The following is an 18385-nucleotide window of genomic DNA, read 5'->3' on the forward strand; positions in this document are numbered from 1 at the left end:
TCCTGGGTAAAAGCTGACCCATCATCTTTGAGTTGAGGAAACCCGCCAGCTATCTCCTCCAGGTTAAGCTCTAGTGCATAAGCCAAAGCCCGACTCAGAGAAGTTATAGCCCCCTTACGGTCGGCTGACCTCTTCAATTCTTCAGTTTGTTTTGGAATCATTGAAAGGCTTTTCAGCACGTCATTGATAAACTTGACCGGGTATTTACCCCCATAATAGCCTTGATAGTGAACAAGCTCCCATCATAAAATTTCTTAGTTAAAGTACACAAGGCTTTTAGCTTTAGTAAGCTATTGTCTTGAAGATTACGAGTCCCAAGGCCTACGAATAATTCAAGCACATAAGTCACCTGGCGGGTGTTTGCACAATGTTTTGCTTATACAAAGGTATCATAAGTTCATCAAGAAAATACTTACCAAAGACAGCTTCAGTCATCTGAGACATATGTCGTTTGGGACCCGTGAGCTCTTCAGTAACTAGCTTCAATTTACCTTTGGTGTCTTGTGCAAGTTTAACAAAGGCGGCTTTTGTAGACTTGGCAGATTCTTTGTACGCCTTTATGTCAGCTTTGATCTTTTCAATTTCTTCACAAGAGGCCCAAAGTTTCTCATCGGCTTTGGCCCGGATGTCTTGTTGCAGCGCCAGATTATTCCTTATACATATCAATTGTGAGTAGGCCAGACCTACAGTTTCCTACACAATCAAATTCCAAAGTGGATGTTAGTCATGTCTAAGCCGAGAGCTAGGTGCATAATCACACTGGGGGCTGCAAAGAAAATTATTGCAAGTCTCAAGCAGATTGCAAGCAATATACTTTCCACTTGGGGGCTAATGCATATCAGTTTTTTTGCCATATACTACATGAAAGACACGACTATTCTCAAAACAAGATGACTCGGCCCTTGGGCGCTACAGGATCTGAACTTTCCAAGGTAGACTGACGTTGAACTTCTGCAAAATATAAGAGCCGACGCATTATTCTCATAATGACTAGGCCCTTGGGGGCTACAAGTTGAATTCTTAGGATTTAGCATGATAAGATCCGACTCATTATCTTCATAATGACCCGGTCCTTGGGGGTTACAGGTCGAATTCTTACGAGTCAGCATGATAAGAACCGGCTCATTATTCTCATAATGACCCGGCCCTTGGGGGCTACAGGTTGAAATCTTATGTCTAAGCATAATAAGTACCAACTCAGCTTTAAGAAGATAAGCCGGTCCTTGGGGGCTACACGAGGCTCCATCAAAGTTTCCATTTTATCAAGACCCAATTCATCTTCAAGAAGATGACTCAGCCCTTGGGGGCTACGTAAGGATATATGGAATGCAAGATTAGATCAGACATACCTCATATATTTTCTTCATCATGCCTACTAAGTTGGCTTCCATGTCCCAGCTTGTGGAAAGGCGGCTTAAATGAACAGAATGAAATTATTCAAAGCTGAGTTTCTCGATATTGGGAAGTTCAAGATTAGCCTTTTCTTTATCAGCAAAAAGTGTCGCAATCTTGGAGGAATGCTTGGTTAATACAGCGAACACAAGAGCTGTGTAACCCGTTCCAGTAATAACAACCCCTTCCTCATAATACGCAGCGTCTTTGGTTGTTTTCAGTGGACTGGGCGGGTTACGACTAATCTTCGGGCTGGTTTCCATGGCCACCTCCACAGCACTTGCCGACTCGGCATCTTGAGGCGTGTCATCATCGGCACCCTGATAAGCTTCAAGGAGATCAATAGGAGTTTCAACACGAGTTTTAGGAGTGATAAGTGTTGGATTCTCCTGCTCAAGCACACTAGGGTTGACAAATGACCCGCCCACTTTCTTTTTCTTGGATTTTACCCTATAAACGTAACGTAGCATATCAAGACATATGCAAGTATTAAAATTACAAAGAAATATTGGATGCAAAAAGGCAGCAGTTACCCCAGGTCGATAATAAGAGGTGGCAGCTTTGACACGGACGAGCTGCCCGATGAAGGTGGTGACTAATGATAAATTGTATGAGAAGGTTTAAGAGGTCATTGGATATGGCTAGTTTTGAGAAAGAAAGTCTTTGACTATCAGGTACATCTTTCCATCGTTTATGTGTGCACGACTTTTCAGGTAAACCTGTCGCAAGATCACACGAGGTGCTTTGGGTCTAGCCCCTTGGTGTGTATAAAATCTTCTTCAAAAGCAAATCAGGAGCCAAATAAGCTTTTGGGTGAGACAAAGGTATTTTCCTAACAATCCGCCTTGGTGACCTTGGACACGAGAGATCTGAGTCGGAAGAGATGGAATTTACCTCAGCATCTTCGTCCTAGCTAGCAGCTTCATCATCCTGAGAATGAAGGGGTGTTAGCAAGTCTAATTTAAACACAATTTAAAAATAAAGGTTCTACCGTAGATTGATCATAATGGTCTGTGGCTCGCCCATAACCGACGATTCCTCTATAGCCATCTTGTTTTTCTTCTTGCTTGGGGTGGCTTTAGGTCTCTTCGCAGCAACCTTTTGTTATTTCCTCCAAAATGGAGAGTTCGGCTGCACAGGTTTTAACAAGAAATAACAAAGTTTTGAAAGATGAAGAATCTTACAAGCAAGGTGAAAGATGTCAAGGATAATAACCTCATGAGCCGGGTTCTGACTGTAGAAGGGCTTTAGACCAATTTTATTGCAAACTTCCTTTCGTTCACCCAACAACTTCTTGACTATCTTGCTCACGTCACTTGGTTCAACATTGACGTTGTTGAAGCATTGTGCATTGTTTAAATCACCATCATATTCACACATTAAGGCGCCACGCTGGCTCAGGGGTAAGATCTGCCAAGACACCCAACACCTTGTCAGAGCTAACTTATTAACTTTTAAGGCTCTGTGTTTCGTCCAGACAAAAGCGAGATGGACATGTTCTTCTGTAGATGCCAAGTCAGGCGGATCAAAGTTCCTAGGAAGGCATTCTGCTCTAAAGCCCTATAGGGGATTCTGGTTGACGGGAGCTGTGCTCTTGCAGTAGGACCAGGTTTTCGTCCATCCTTTAGGATGACTAAGCATAAGAACGGCACGAAAACCACAGTTTCTCACCTCTAAATTGTGACCCCGCCAAGCTCTAGACTAGGTTCATCAACAAACTCTGTCTGGCGGTTGAGATAGAAGAACTATGTGAACAAAGGGATAGTGGGCTCCATTCCCATATACACCTCGCAAAACACTTGGAAGTGGCACAAGTTGGATAGGGAATTGGGAGCCAAGTCTTGAGGGTGAAGGTTTAAAAGTGCAAGACGTCTCGGAAGAATTTTGACCCGAGAGGAGAGAAACCTCGATCAAGATGGTCTGTAAAAATCACTACTCCTTCGCTGGGTTGCGGTCGTTCCTCCGCAGAGGCGGCTCGCCAAACAATATTTTCCTTAGGTGGCAGAGCCCCTAGTTCCACATAATTTGTCAGAGTACCCTCAGTAACTTGTGAAGGCACCCAGTTGCATGAAACAGGTTTGGCCATGGCGGCTTAGCCAAGGGAAAAAAGCTGCAGAAGCATAATTAGCGGGTTATTAAAGAAGTGGCAGATTATGTCTAAATCAAAATGACGTTATAAGTTATGAGTGAGCTGTTTTTCATTGAGTCATTGTTAAAGTGAAGCTGACTTACAGATTTGGCGGGTTATGGTCGCAACAATGACCCGGCGATATGAAGGTGAGTCATAGCAGTCGGAATTATTTGGTTTTCTACTAAGTCCAATATAAAAAAAAGTTTCTATCGAAGCATCTAAGATTACGAATCTACGAACCATTCGAAAAGGGAAATATTTACTAACCCTAAGCAGCAAGGTATGAAGCAGTGGTGATCTTACTGACAGATATGAAAGGAAATCTGCAAAGGATTATGAGAGAAATAGGGCAACTAAACCTACCAACATAATACTACGGCCTAATCTCATCAGAACGGGTGAAGACGGACGATAATAGAAAGGACATATGTTCAACACCGACAAACTCCTACGAACAGCTCCAACTTAATGCAGATCTAAGGATGAAGAACAACTTACCTGGAGGATTGTTGACGACAGCGGAGATGACTAGTTGCGTCCTGATGAAGTCAGGAAGCGTCACGCTCCTGGAGAGCAATCGACCGACGGAGGAGAATGGTCGTGACAGCGACAGCGTAATGAGCAGAGGCGTGAGCGAGCAAGAAGACAAGGGGAAAAGGTAAAAATGGAGGGACCTCTCACGAGTATTTAAAGGCTAAAAGCCGAAGTGTGACTAACAGGTGCGGGAATGAAGGAGGTGCGGTAAATTTTGGAGCTAAGGGAGCCTTGATTCTTGGCCCAAACAGATAGATATACAAACTGTTATGATGAAATCACTAAATCCCTGTATTTTTAGGCCGGGTGATGTCACGGATGAGCAGGAAAACAAACAGAAGATGAACCGCCAAGATCAGAGATGAAGGATATTGATATGAATAAATTCAAATCAATCTGGGGCCTAATGTTGGGGATTTAACCCCGTTGTATAACCCTCCCTATCGGTCCAAGTCACTATTATGGTGACTCAACATTCGTGGTCAAGATGGGCCCTAACGTGCAATACTAGAGGCGCAAGGCGGGTCACCAAGATGACCCCATTGGCGGCCCAGGACATGAAGATGGCGACTTAAGGTCCACAAGGTAGAATGTCGCCAGGAGTTTCCTTGATTAATGAGCAAGGTGAGTTAGAGATTTATCGGGTCACAAATCATCACGTGACCCGCACTCTTGTAAGTCTAGGTTCTCGACATGTATATAAAGGCGAGTCTCCAGGGCCAGTAGACTTAAGTTACAATCCATCAAAAGCTAGGTCAAGCGAATGTGCTCCCTGGTATTCGATTTCATCATCAATATACACAAAGTAGGACGTAGGCTATTACCTCCATCAGAGGGGCCAAACCTGGTTAAACTCATCTCTCATTCCCGATCAACCCCTTTGAGTCGCCACGTAGTTGCGATGGCCTCATCGCTAAGTCCTTTCACGAGGACATCTCTCTTGAAAAAACCACGACACAAGAGAAAAAGGATATTGACAATAATATTGTTAAACTAAAATTGTTTCCCTTCTCATTAAGCGAACGTGCTAAAACTAGGTTCTCATCTTTACCTGAGACAAGTGTAAAGTTATTTTTATTGCCGGGTATTTTCCTCCCGCTAAGATTATCTCCCTTAGAAATCAAATTATGAACTTTAAGCAACTTGACCAATAACATGTTTCCCAATGTTGGGAGAGAATGAAATTAATTATTATAAATTGGCCCACTCATGGTTTAAGCTTATGGTTGATAATTCAAAAAAATTATGCGGTACTAAATTTGTTTTGATAAATCTTCTAGACTCATCTCCATGTGGCACATTTATGGGAATTACAATGGGATAAGTTACAAAACTCCTTGATGATATGATGACAAATTATTTTTAGTGGCAGACCGAAAGAACTCCAATAAGTAAGAAGGAAAATTTTGACGATGAAATTACTATGTTGAGTGATAAAATTGATGCTCTTATATATATGTTTGCTAGTAAAATTACTCATGTTGATACTAATGATGTGACACTATATACTTTGGTTGTGCAAAATGATGATTCTATAGATGTGAACTTTAACTCTAGAAACAATTTCAACAACAATTCTCTTAGAAGGAATTTCAATCCTAAGCCATACCCCGATAACGTCTCTAATAATTTTAGTAATTCCTATTTTAATTCATTCAGTAATAATAATCATAGGATACCCTATGATCTTGAGAAGCAAATTCAAGAATTTATTAGTTCTCAAAAGATTTTCAGTACTATGGTACAAGAAAAACTACACAAAGTTGATGATATGGCTAGGAACATGGATAGAATTTTCTCATGACGTGGAAACTCTTAAAAGTAAAATTTGACCATATAAGCATGATATAAATGAGTCAACTAAATCAATCCAAATCTCTATTAATGGAAGTAAGGAGAAGGCCGCTAAATGAAGAGCTAAGCGAGAATTCTTAGTAAAGGCCCTTCCACCTGGTTTTTAACGTAATCATGATGATGAATTAAACGTATTGGTGTTTATCCTATTGAATCAATGTTTAGAAATGTAAAATATGATGAAAAAGGGAATCGATATGAGTCAACTTTAGTTAGAAGGACTCAAAACTTGAAAAAAAAACTAGGTTTGGAGAGGTCAAAACTTTACATAGTGATGCACCCACTATTTTGGATTACAAGGGCTTTAACTATGAGATTTGTTCTTCGGATGAATGTATTTCATTGTTAAAATCCATGATTATCTCATCTAATGCTTACGAATAAAATAAAGCTTTGACTAAAAATATTGTGGAAGCTATGATAAAAGCTCATGAAGAGAAGCTCGAACTAGAGGTTTCAATACCTAGAAAATTGCAGGATGGCTGGGAACCTACTATTGAAATTAATCTTAAATATTATGAATGTACTGCTTTGTGACCTTGGTGCTAGTGTTTCTACTATACCTAAATATCTATGTGATGTACTAGGTCTCACCGATATAAATGAATGTTTCCTTAACTTGCATCTTGTGGATTCCACTATTAAGAAACCATTGGGTAGAATAGATGATGTGCTTATTCTTCCTAATAGAAATTATGTACCAGTGGGTTTCATTGTGCTTGATATTGAATGAAATTCGTCTTGTTCCATAACACTTGGTAGGCCTTTCTTATGAACTATCGGCGTTATTATTTCTATGAAGGAAGGAAACATAATATTCCAATTCCCGTTAAAGAAAGGGATGTAACACTTATCTACAAAGAGAATTAAACCACCATATGAATCTATTATGAGGGCCACTTATGGACTGAACATGAAAGATGACAACAGATGATATAATGCATTATGCCTAGTTAGGGGCACAAAACAATAGAGCTTGTTGGGAGGCAACCCAATAGTTATCTTAAATTTTTTCCTTTTACCTTTCGTTTTGGTGTGACAAAATAATTATTGCTAGTGTATTAATTTTGTTTTTATGTTTCAATTAGTGTTTCTGCCAAGTAAGTCCATTGTGATGATTTGGATCATAGTAGAATTGATCCTGTGCAAAAACATAAACTTTTGTCTATGTGTGCGATAGGGGGTCCTGTCCACATGACCCAGAAACCGTCGGGGATAGGTCCTCCGGTCACACATGCTGGTCAAAATAAGCTCATGCGCGATCGGGCTAGCCATCGCATACAACTATACATGCCTGATCGTTTCTATTTGTAAGTACATCCCACACGGTGAATCCCAGATAAATGTTTATAATCGTATGTACATGTCACACACTGAATCCCACACAAACATTTCCGTTCCTATGTACACCCCCACACAGTAAATTATTGACAGACATTTCTGTTCGTATGTACATTCTACACAGTGAATTCCACACAAACGTTTCCGTTCATATCTACATCGCACACTATTTTCTGTATAGCCTCGTGTGTCAAAGGTGTAAGGATCACACACACTCTGCCTCCGTTAACTATTTGCGCTATTCAAGTATATCACCCATGATTCGCGGAAGAAAAATGTATGCCATTAGGCTATCCATCAAACATGCTTTTACTGCTAGAACCATTTGTAAAGTTTTGTGACCCATTTAGCAGGTTTATTAGTTTACTATTAATAATTCTAGTATTAACCAAATGCACATTTCATATCGAACAACTTGCCAATTTCATATTAGGCACATAAATATATTTTAACATCACAGTATGATAGCTACATGAAAACAACACAGTACATCATATAGCTAGTTCAGCTTCATAAGACAATATTTGAACAATATGTTCATTTCCTCATCAACGGATGCATGATCATCGAAGTTCAACTTCTCTGCCTCTGCTTTCAGTTCTGTAACAACCTGTTTTGCACTGACAAACTCGGAAAGTGCCTCCTCCTTCGCCACACACCGTCTTAGCAAAGTCTAACAATTGAGTTCATTCTCCATCTTCCTCTTTTTTCCCGTATCTTGAAATATTCTTCAGCATTGACAACATTTTGTATAAGCCTATCTCTGTTCTCTTCCTCATACATGCTCGAGCGCTTTGCTAGGCACATCTTCAAAGACTGGGGCCACTCTTGATCAACCCACTCTAGGTAAGAACACTTCCGTTCATCCTATAATATTTAAAACTAAATCAGTAAAAATTGTTGGGTAAATGGGTTTCTAGGAACATAGAAATCACCACATACATACTTTAAAAAACTAAAGAAACACGTTAATTATAACATATCTTCTCAAAAAGATCAATGTGCAAAATAATTACTTGCTACTAAGGCAACAACCAGATTCAGGAACATCACAAGCTATAATTAACTCCAACAACGCTACAAGTTCTTAGGCATGTACAATAAATAATAAATTGAACATTTTATGAGGCAGGTAAATATAACTATAACAACATAACGACAATGATAGGATGACAACAAATTAATACTAACAGGTGCGTACATGCACAGATTTTGTAACATGTAACTAATAGCACTAAGGCCCTCCAGTATGTAGGCCAAAACCAGTGTCAAAACAACTATTGCTACATTTGGCACCGGTGTCCTGCACTGCCGAGCCAATGTTAGAGGAAAAATTTAGGGAACCGGACTCCGGAGCACCTAGTTGATATGATGCCTAGTTCCTTTGTGCCATAGAGTTTTAGTATTTTACTGCTTGGCTAATCGGATGCGTGGAGCAAAATTAGCTCCACAAAGTGTTGAAGCAATGCCAAATAATTTTCTCACGGAACCCTCATGAGATGGCAACATTTTTAGATACTAGGTAGAAAATGTGACATTATCTTAATCACATCAAGAATAACACACCATAATGTTGTGCCTGAATCACATCTAACAAATTTTTTGTAATAATGAGAGTGGGGCTAACCTTCTCTACACATGCCGGAAACTTCCTCCCATTGTCCATAGATAAAAAAGCAACTAACTTTACACATGGAGATTGATTGTGGCAACGAGCAGGCAGATCTTTAGCCACCTTGCTCCATTCGTTGCAAGTGATAGTCCTAGGGAGCTACAAGAGGAGGAAATGACTCAAATCGGTTGTCGAGTTAAAAAAATTTATTCCAAATCATAACACGGGAGAGAGGCGAGAGGCATACCTGGCTGGCGAAAGACGCAATGTCGGAGGAAGAACCACTAGAGAGGTCATTGAAGAAGACCATGGCGGCGGCGACAGTCTGATGCGAGACGGTAGCAGTGAGAAAGCAAGCGAGGAAGGGGTGATAGCTTGGGAAGGAAGGAGGAAACAGGGAAAATGTGACTTGTGGCTGGGGAAAAGGGGGTGGGAGGGGGAGAGTTAGATATTTTGATGGTAAGCGGAAAAATTCAAAAGGTGCAGCGAAACTTTGCGCCCGGTGCCGCCGGACACCATTCACTTTGAACAAATGTGCGCATCGCAAACGATTCTTTTCCTTTACGTGCATAAGATGAGTTTGGGCATTCAATGTTTGGTTGAAATTTCCCAGGGTATGGTGCTCATCCACGTCATTGCACAATTTAACATTGCATGCTAATTTGGGTACACAAAGGAGCCTAAAGCACACAAACCATGATACATATCAAAAGTAACAATAATTTATGAAGTATTCATGCCATATTTACCTATGTTTACAACATTTTTATATGGTTTTGATGCACTTAGTATTATTTAATTAGAACTAACCCGGACTGATGTTGTTCTCAGCAGAATTACCGTGGTGTTTTTTGTGCAGAAATTAAAAGTTCTCGGAATCGCCCAAAACATTTTGATGATCTTTTGTGGAAGACATAAGAAATATTTGAGCTAAGAACCACCTGAAGGGGCACCTGTCGGTGCCAAGCCAACACGGCGCGCCCACCCCCGGGCGCACCTGATGGCTTGGGACCACCTCATGGCTCCAGCTGACGTGATTCCAATGTTGAAAAATCCTATATACACAGAAAACCTCGAAAACAAAACTAGGACTTCCGCACCATCGCCATAAGCCTCTATACTGACAAAAACTCATCCGGAGCCCTTTTCCGTCACCCTGCCGGAGGGGGCAATCATCACCGAAGGCCATATTCATCATCCATGCGGTGCCCATGACGAGGAGGGAGTAGTAGACCCTAGGAGATGAGAGTATGTACCAGTTGCTATGTGTTTGATCTATCTCTCTCCTGTGTTTTTGAGATGTCATGATCTTGATGTATCATGGGCTTTGTTAATAGAGTTGGATCATATGGTATTTGTACCTTGCTATCGTGATGTGATGAATTGAATCTTTCCCTTTGGATCATATGGGAGTACTTGATGTATGTCTTCCATGTGGATACCCATGGTGACAATGGGGTGTTCTATTGATTTACTTGATATATGTTTTGGTACTCAACTTGCGAATTCCCTGGTGACAATGGGGTAATCTATGCATATGGACCATTGGTCATCTTCATCCTACAACTCCCATGGATTGATAAACCTTTGGTCATCTACTTGAGGGAAATTTGTTGTTGTCCTACAAAACTTTGCACTTGGAGGCCCAACAATGCCTACAACAATAAAGTTGTGTAGTAGACATCATACCACACTTACTGAATCAAGTAATTTTAGAAATTAGATAGAGCAAATTGACCTAAATATTGCTCTAACAAAAGACCAGCATTATAAACAAAGGCTAAGTACGCATAATTTTAACAAAGCCGCTGATGTGCCGCCCGATGCCTTGCCGATATAAGATGAGACATCGATGACTTGTCTTAGCGACATGCCGCCGTTGGTGGACTCCGTGTCTCCCAAGCTGAAGTCGACCGCGTCCTCGTCCTCGCCCTCATCTTTGGCGCCACTCTCAAGGTTGTAGTACTAGCAGTAGTAGCTACGTCGGTGCTCACGTTGGTACTGCACCGCTGACTCCTCGACGGGCAGGCTCTTCTCTACCTCCTTCTTAGCCACGTGCAACTCCTCCTCCCTGCGCTCCATGATCTGTGCCTACTCTCGCATCTCTAGCTTGTGCTCAGAGATCTCATGAGGAAGGTGGTTCTCCATGGCCTCTGCCACCTTTCGAGGCGTGGAACATCTTGGCATGGGCGTCCTCGATCTTGGCATGGATGGACTCGGCCCAGACTAAGGAGACATCGGCAGCACGGACAACATTATTTATAAGAAGGGGTTTGGGAATGGGGATCGGGGATTCATGGATTCGGGGTTGACCGCATCTTGAGCAGACAAAGATGGCGAAGCTCATCGACGAAAACATAAATAGACCCACGGATTTTCATTGCAAACGGTTCCTATAACTAGTTGTGTGTGATGTAGTTGATTTTTTCTATTAGCTGTGAAAGACGAATTTGGAGTACATTTGCAACGGATGGTGTTTTAAATGTACGAGAAATTTTTGTACCGTTAACATGCACTAATACAATTTTATTGTTAAAATCTGGAAATTTTTGGGGTTCATATGATTTTTTAAGAGATTAGGTTAATTTCTAGACATTTAATGACCATAATTCAAATTTGAACTACATGTACATGCAACAACAAACCATCATGGGGTGGATAATCATATTTTTGTCCTTATGTGCAAGTTAATTCCATGTGCAGAAAATTGTATCAATTTCCAAACATATTGGTCTCACGACTTGGGCACAAACATTCAGTACCATGGCTTTTAAATTCCCAATGATTAAAAAATGACCAAGAATGCATGAAACCTTGCCTGATGTAATATCATGGTACCAAGATGTTGTGGTAAAAAAAATTGGTCTGTTTGGAGAGAGGTTCGACACACACCCCTCACAAACCGGACAATCTCATGAGAAGACTCACATTTAAGTGATTTTCTACCCATTTAATGGTTGTAATTCAAATTTGAACTATATGCACATGCAACAATTAACCATAATGGTTTGGAAAATCATATTTGTGTTCTCGTGTGCTAGTTAATACCATGTCAAGTAATTTGGAAGGAATTTTCAAACATATTGGTGTCACGACTTGGACAGAAAAATCGAGTGCCATGGCTTTTCAATTCCCAAAAATTCAAAAATGATCAGAAATACATGGAACCTTGCCTGATACAATGGCATGGCACCAATATGTCGTGGTAAAAAATTGGCTCGTTCGACAAAAGTTTGGACACACACCCCTCACAAACCGGAGCATCTCATGAGAAGACTCGTGGTTCCAAGAGGGAACAATGCGTGTTTGATGACGAACCGGTGGTAGCTTCCTTGTATGGCCTCGAAACTTTTCTACTGTTAACATGCACTAATAACCTGCCATGTTCAAATTTGGAAATTTTCAAGGGGCATTTGACCTTTTTAAGACATTAAAGTGATTTTATCGCCATTTGATGGTCGTAATTCGAATTTGAACTACATGTATATGCAACATCTAATCATAATGGTTTCAAAAATCGTATTTGTGTCCTTGTGTTCGAGTTAATGCCCTATGTAATAAGTTGGAACTAATTTTTAAACCTATTGGTGTCACAACTTGGACACAAAACATCGAGAGCCATGGCTTTTAAAATCAAAAAATTCAAAAATGATCAGAAATACATGGAACCTTGATTGATGTAACGGCGGGCACCAAGATGTCATGGTAAAAAAATTGTCCTGTCTGACCAAAGTTTGGACACACACCCCTCACGAATCAAAGCATCTTATGAGAATACTCGTGGTACCGAGAAGGAACAATGCATGTTTGATGACGAACCAACGGTAGCTTCCTCGTATGGCCTCGAAATGTTTTTTGCCACTAACATGCACTGATACAACTGTCATGTTAAAATTTGGAAATTTTCTGGGGGCATCTGACCTTTTTAAGACATTTAAGTGATTTTCTAGACATTTAATGTTTGTAATCAAATTGAACCACATGTACATGCAACAACAAACCATCATGTGTTGGAAAAATAATTTATGTATTACATTACATTATACAATAATATCCTCGTAACACAAAATAAGCATTTGTGCCTTACATTTGGAAAGATAAGGTGAATATGTGGTAAGACAACCAGGCCCCGCATGATTGTCCCTCTATTTCGCGCCTCGAGGTTTGGAAGGTGAGTGGCGCAGGTTATTAATCAGACATGGTTGTGTATTTGAAACCGTCAACGATTAAGTTCACACTCATAAATTCCTGCGACCGATGTGTGTACTATTCAAATCGATCTAGATTTCGGTCGCCAATAAATACTACCTTTCTCACGTTGTCTCACCTGCATTCTCATCTATATCCTATCCTGGCTCCCCCCCCCCTCACTCTTTAACTCACTCAAAACTCTGTCATGGTGTCACGGATCTGCCCACGCGCCGGTGAGGAGGCGCCGCCCCCTGAGGGTATCCAGCCATAGAGCAGCGATGATGAGGACCCTCATGCGTTGCTAGTTGAGTTTCCGCCACGCCCCCAACTTTGTATTGGTTTTGGGGCAAGTACAATATTTGTTTCTGGAAGTCGATGTCGCCAGCTGAGAAAGCTAGGCAAGTGACATTCAAGAAGGAGATGGTGGTGGAGGAAGCTAGGTACCAGGAGACCCTTGAAGCCAGTAAGTCCGACTGGAAAAAGGAGGCGGTGGAGCTTTGGGGCGGGCACATCAACATGCGAAGGAGGTGTATGAAGATGGCGGGTAATTCGCCAGGAAGGCCAATGGTGCTAGGCGCCTCATCACTGCTTGGAGGTGGGCCGATAATCTCAAGTGTGCTACCAGCGAGGAGTTTTGGTGGGCGTCTAACGAAATGGCATCATTCGCGTGTGTCCACGGGCAAGAAGAAGATCGTCACATCAAGTGGTGTGAGGCGGAGGAGGAGTATTGCATCTATGCTGGGAAGCCACCATGCACCAGGGAGCTGCTAGCGAGGGGCTGTCGGAATACTGCCCCCCTAAGGAGGGATTATTAGTTTTAGTATTATTCATTTTCAATTTTACGCATTGTACATAGTAGTTAAGTATCATCACATATATGTGATGATACTATATATATTATGTGCTTCACTAATGAAGAGTTAATATATATTATGAATTTCATTTTTCTATCTGTTTTCGTATACTAACTTTTGTTTAGATGTTATCATCCACATATACAAAATGGAAAGCATATATACGCACATTGAAAACATAACAATATATAAGAACAACAAACAGAGTACACGCATTGAGATAGAGCAATAAAGAAAGCAATCGTATGATTGCTGTGAATACAAAGTGATCAACGTCGAAATGACTCAACAAAATAAGACACATCCATGACCAACAGCCTTGCCTACAGTAGCTCTTGGGTCGACCTCAGCTCGTGCAGGCTTTCATCCAAGCGGTCGACACGCTCGCGGCACATCTGAAGTGTGATCTCGAGCTCCAAATTGGCTATTTCATCGAGAGATCACCAGCTCGAGGATGCGAAGGCCATGTTCCTCTACTATGCCTACTTGGACACCTGGGCCAAGGAGGTGGTCCAGCCTAGCGACTAGTGCATTGGCATTGAGTGGGTCATGGACAAGGCAAACGGTGGGACCCATGCGAGTGGGCGGCAGGCATCGTATGGCACGACAGACCTGTGGTGCAAGTACGCAGTAGACGGCCTTTGTCCACTCCTAGAGAGAAATGGAGGTACTGACGGGCCGTGCCTCTCGCTCTTGCTGTGCGGTGTGCCATGCCTCTCGCTCGACAGTGCTCCAACGGTCTCACTGTGTGGCCCTATCGGTGTAGACACACCTAACCTGCTCTATGGCATACCACCAATCATGTTGTGCGGCGAGTTGCAGCCTCTCGGCACTGACATTCCTATCTTGATACATGGCGCTGAAGCGCCATGCACCAAGGGTCTTCTCAACCCTCGCGATGACGCGCATCACAACGTCCTCCATCGTGTTACTGAGGTCACCCTCGGCATGGACAGACCATGGCACCTTCTCGTTTTCCTCATAGAGGATGTTGATGGCATAGGCGGCGCTTCAGTGGGTTAGCATGCTTGGAAAATGTCGAGCGGCTATAGGATGCGCTTGTTCTCGGTGTGTCGCGTGCCGCCTAGGTTTATGTGCAATATCACTCGGTAGCGGCAGGACACCGATGAGGAAGTGGCATGAAATTGTGACGTATTTACAAATGCCATCAATTAATGGAAACTTACCGTAGAGCTAGCACGATGCATGCAGGCACACTGCTTGCCCAAGGTTGTGATCCATATACTCGTGTGCCCAATAGAGCACACTATTCACTGTAAAGAATATTGTTGTGTATATACACAAAGCGTGTAGATGTTGTGTGGACGGAGTAAATCAAGGAAAATGATTAAATTAAGGAACATGTCAATGAATATTTCACGAATGGCAGCCAACAAATTACGAGCAAGTGTCATTTCCTAAGAACACGCATAGCTTAGTAGTAGGAAATGTTTGTGTTATTATCGGCCTTCCCACACAATTAGCCAGTGCACCCTGTCCGTTGCCCGCGTTCACCTCACCATGTCAGCCTCTGCTCCCGTCCCTCGACACACTCTGCTTGCGTTCCTCTACATGCTCGGATTGTGGATGGCTTTTCCGTGTGTGTTCAACTGCCATATGCATATGGTTGCTGGACGTTAAGGTGATTGTGGAGCGCTCTACTCGCGCCCCTCCGCACGCTCTGCTCTCACATCCTCTGCCTGATCTGCCAGTTGTTTGGGCCGACGCATGATCACGTTGGAGTCCCAATATGCATGAGGTTGTGCCACGTGTGTCGCCACGATGCAGTTATGTGCAGCACGATGGAGTTACGGGCTGCAAGAAATATCGTCCAGGCTTGCCGATATTCCAGGACGTTCGGCTTCCCCATTAACTCACGTGGCCATTATAACCTTAGTCTCTTCAACCTTTCGATCAGTCCCCACAACATAATAAGCACAGCCACGACGACACGGACAAAGAGGATATGTAGCGGCGCTGCAATGGAGTTCGACCTGCATCAAGTGGAGACTCATGCGAGGGACAAGGATCTCTTGCTGGTGTAGACCATCGAACCGACCATGGTGAAGGACTACATCGATACCATGGAGCACTTGTTGCTCAGGACAAGTACAAAGTGGTCGGCATCGACCTCTAGTACATCGGCGGTCATCCCAGGATAGATCACAAGGTTGTCGTCGTCCAGTTGTACGTGCGCCATCAAGTTCTCATCTACCACTACTGCATGGCCACAAAGCCTTGTGACCATTTTTCTAGGTTTGTCAACTGCACCAACTACAAGTTCGCTCTGATGGAAACCACCGACGATGTAAAAGCACAAAATCTTTCAAGCCTGGCCTTCGAGAAGCTTGTCAAAATCCGTGGCCACTACAGGGTCTGGGGCAGCACGAAGGACTCCCTGGTTGAACTCGCCTTGGTCATCATCGATCCCTACTACGAAGAGATGAAGGAGGATGCCAAGATAAATCCTGTATCTTGGAACGGAGCCTGGATGTGGAAATTGGATGAAGCTCACCTCACGTTCGCGACCAAGAACGTGTACACATGCTACGAGATGTAGAGGAGGATTGTTGATATGAGGGAGTGCCTCCTTCCTGGAATTGGCGAGTGATCAAGCCACTAGTAGAGCAATGGCAGCAAGCATCACAAGAAGAAGTAGATGATGATATGATGATCATTTATCCTAGTTAATTATGCATGTAGTAGTTTACTTTGGTGTGTGCAAATGTCATGTGTGTACTAGCCACGTATGTAATTGGATGTTTAATTTGGTTATGCAATCATGTCCTTATAAGTATATATGTTGTTGTTTTGTATGCAATCACATCGCACATAGACCATACTAGGAAACCCGTCGGTGATGAATGCATCAATCATGGACAATTGTATACGAGCAAGCATTTGCCCACAACACACACAACTTATTAGCAGCAATCCTATGTGTTATTATTGGTCTTCGCACACATTTGTGATTACGGACCTGTTTGCCGCGTATCACACATATCTTGTTAAGTTGAACCATTTCTGTTCTCCTCGCTCAACCTAAACAGTTCATCTGAGTGAACTGTATGCCCTCTATCGCACACACCTTGATCTAACTGACCATTTCTATTGTGTTGTCTAATCCCAAATAGTTCATTTGAGTGACTTGTATGTCATATATTGCACACACCTTCATCTAGTTGACTTCTTGTATTGTTATGCTCTTTGCAAATAGTTCATTCGAGTGACCTGTATGCCACGTATTGCACACACAACTATAATCTGAATCATGTTTGATGTCTCTATCATCACAAACAATTTGTATCATTCTTGGCGGTTTTATTGCAACATCGTTTGCGATTAATGCATGGCACATAGTTTCATAGAAGAGTCTCTGATTGTAGTGTTGCGTTACCAACATCCAGTACTAGGGAAATGCCTATAGGTAGAAGGTTAATAGTAGTGTTGGGTTACTGACCGGTGCTACTCCTATGTAGAAGCAACGCGGGTTCCAAACATGCACTACAGGTAAGCACGTAGCAATAGCAAGTGCGAGCCAACAGGCGCTACTAATAGGTGGTCCCCCCGGTACGCACCGGGGTTGTCTATAGTAGAAGTGAGGCTGATGAAACCGCGCTATTACTAAGCTCATCGTAGTAGCGCGTATTGTTCCCTGTGCTAGTACTAATCTGATGTTATCCCCACCGGCTTGTTCGTCCATTTCCACACTCATCAGTCACTCTCCTCACTCTCTTGTGCAATCTCCTCTCCTTGCCACCATTGTTGTCTCCCGTCGTCATCGCATGTCGTCGTCGCCTTTGTCGTCCGTCGCTCGTCACCGTCACCAGCCGCGGTCGCCCGCCACCCCTGGCTCTCCCTCTTCCCTCGGTATCTCTCCTTCCTCCCTCCCTCCTTCCTCTTTCCCTCTCTCCCCCCTTCTCCATCCTCCCTCTCTTCTTCCATTGATTTAGCTTGTAGAATGTATGTTTTATAATAGAATAGAATATATAGGTTTTTTGAGTAGAATGTAGGTATTTTGAATAGAATAGAATAGAATATGTACGTATGTAGATGGATGGATGCATTTAGACGGATATTAAATGGATATATGGATGAAATAATGTTGAATGAGTGCCTATGTTTTGCCACAAGACTGATTCATTTCTATTCCGGCAAATTTGAGGCATTCGATATATGTCCGATTTTTAGCAAAGGTTATTTCGAAACGTAGTTCATTACTCGATATATCTAATATTAAACGATTGATGGTTCGGGTCGACTTTTAGTCTATTGGGGTACCTGTGTGACTTCCACTAAGGGAGAAGACAGAATCCCAACTGTTGTCGCGGGGGGTCATTTCTCCTTCGTTCTCATGTGCTAGACATTGTTGTAATGCAGTCGACAATGGACGGAGGAGCGACCAGCACCGTGATGTCTACTACACAACTTATTCTTGTAGACTCCTGTTGGGCCTCCAAGCACATAGTTTTGTAG

The sequence above is a fragment of the Hordeum vulgare genome, chromosome 5H, assembly GCF_904849725.1.
Source record: "Hordeum vulgare subsp. vulgare chromosome 5H, MorexV3_pseudomolecules_assembly, whole genome shotgun sequence".
In the NCBI taxonomy this organism is placed as follows: domain Eukaryota; kingdom Viridiplantae; phylum Streptophyta; class Magnoliopsida; order Poales; family Poaceae; genus Hordeum; species Hordeum vulgare.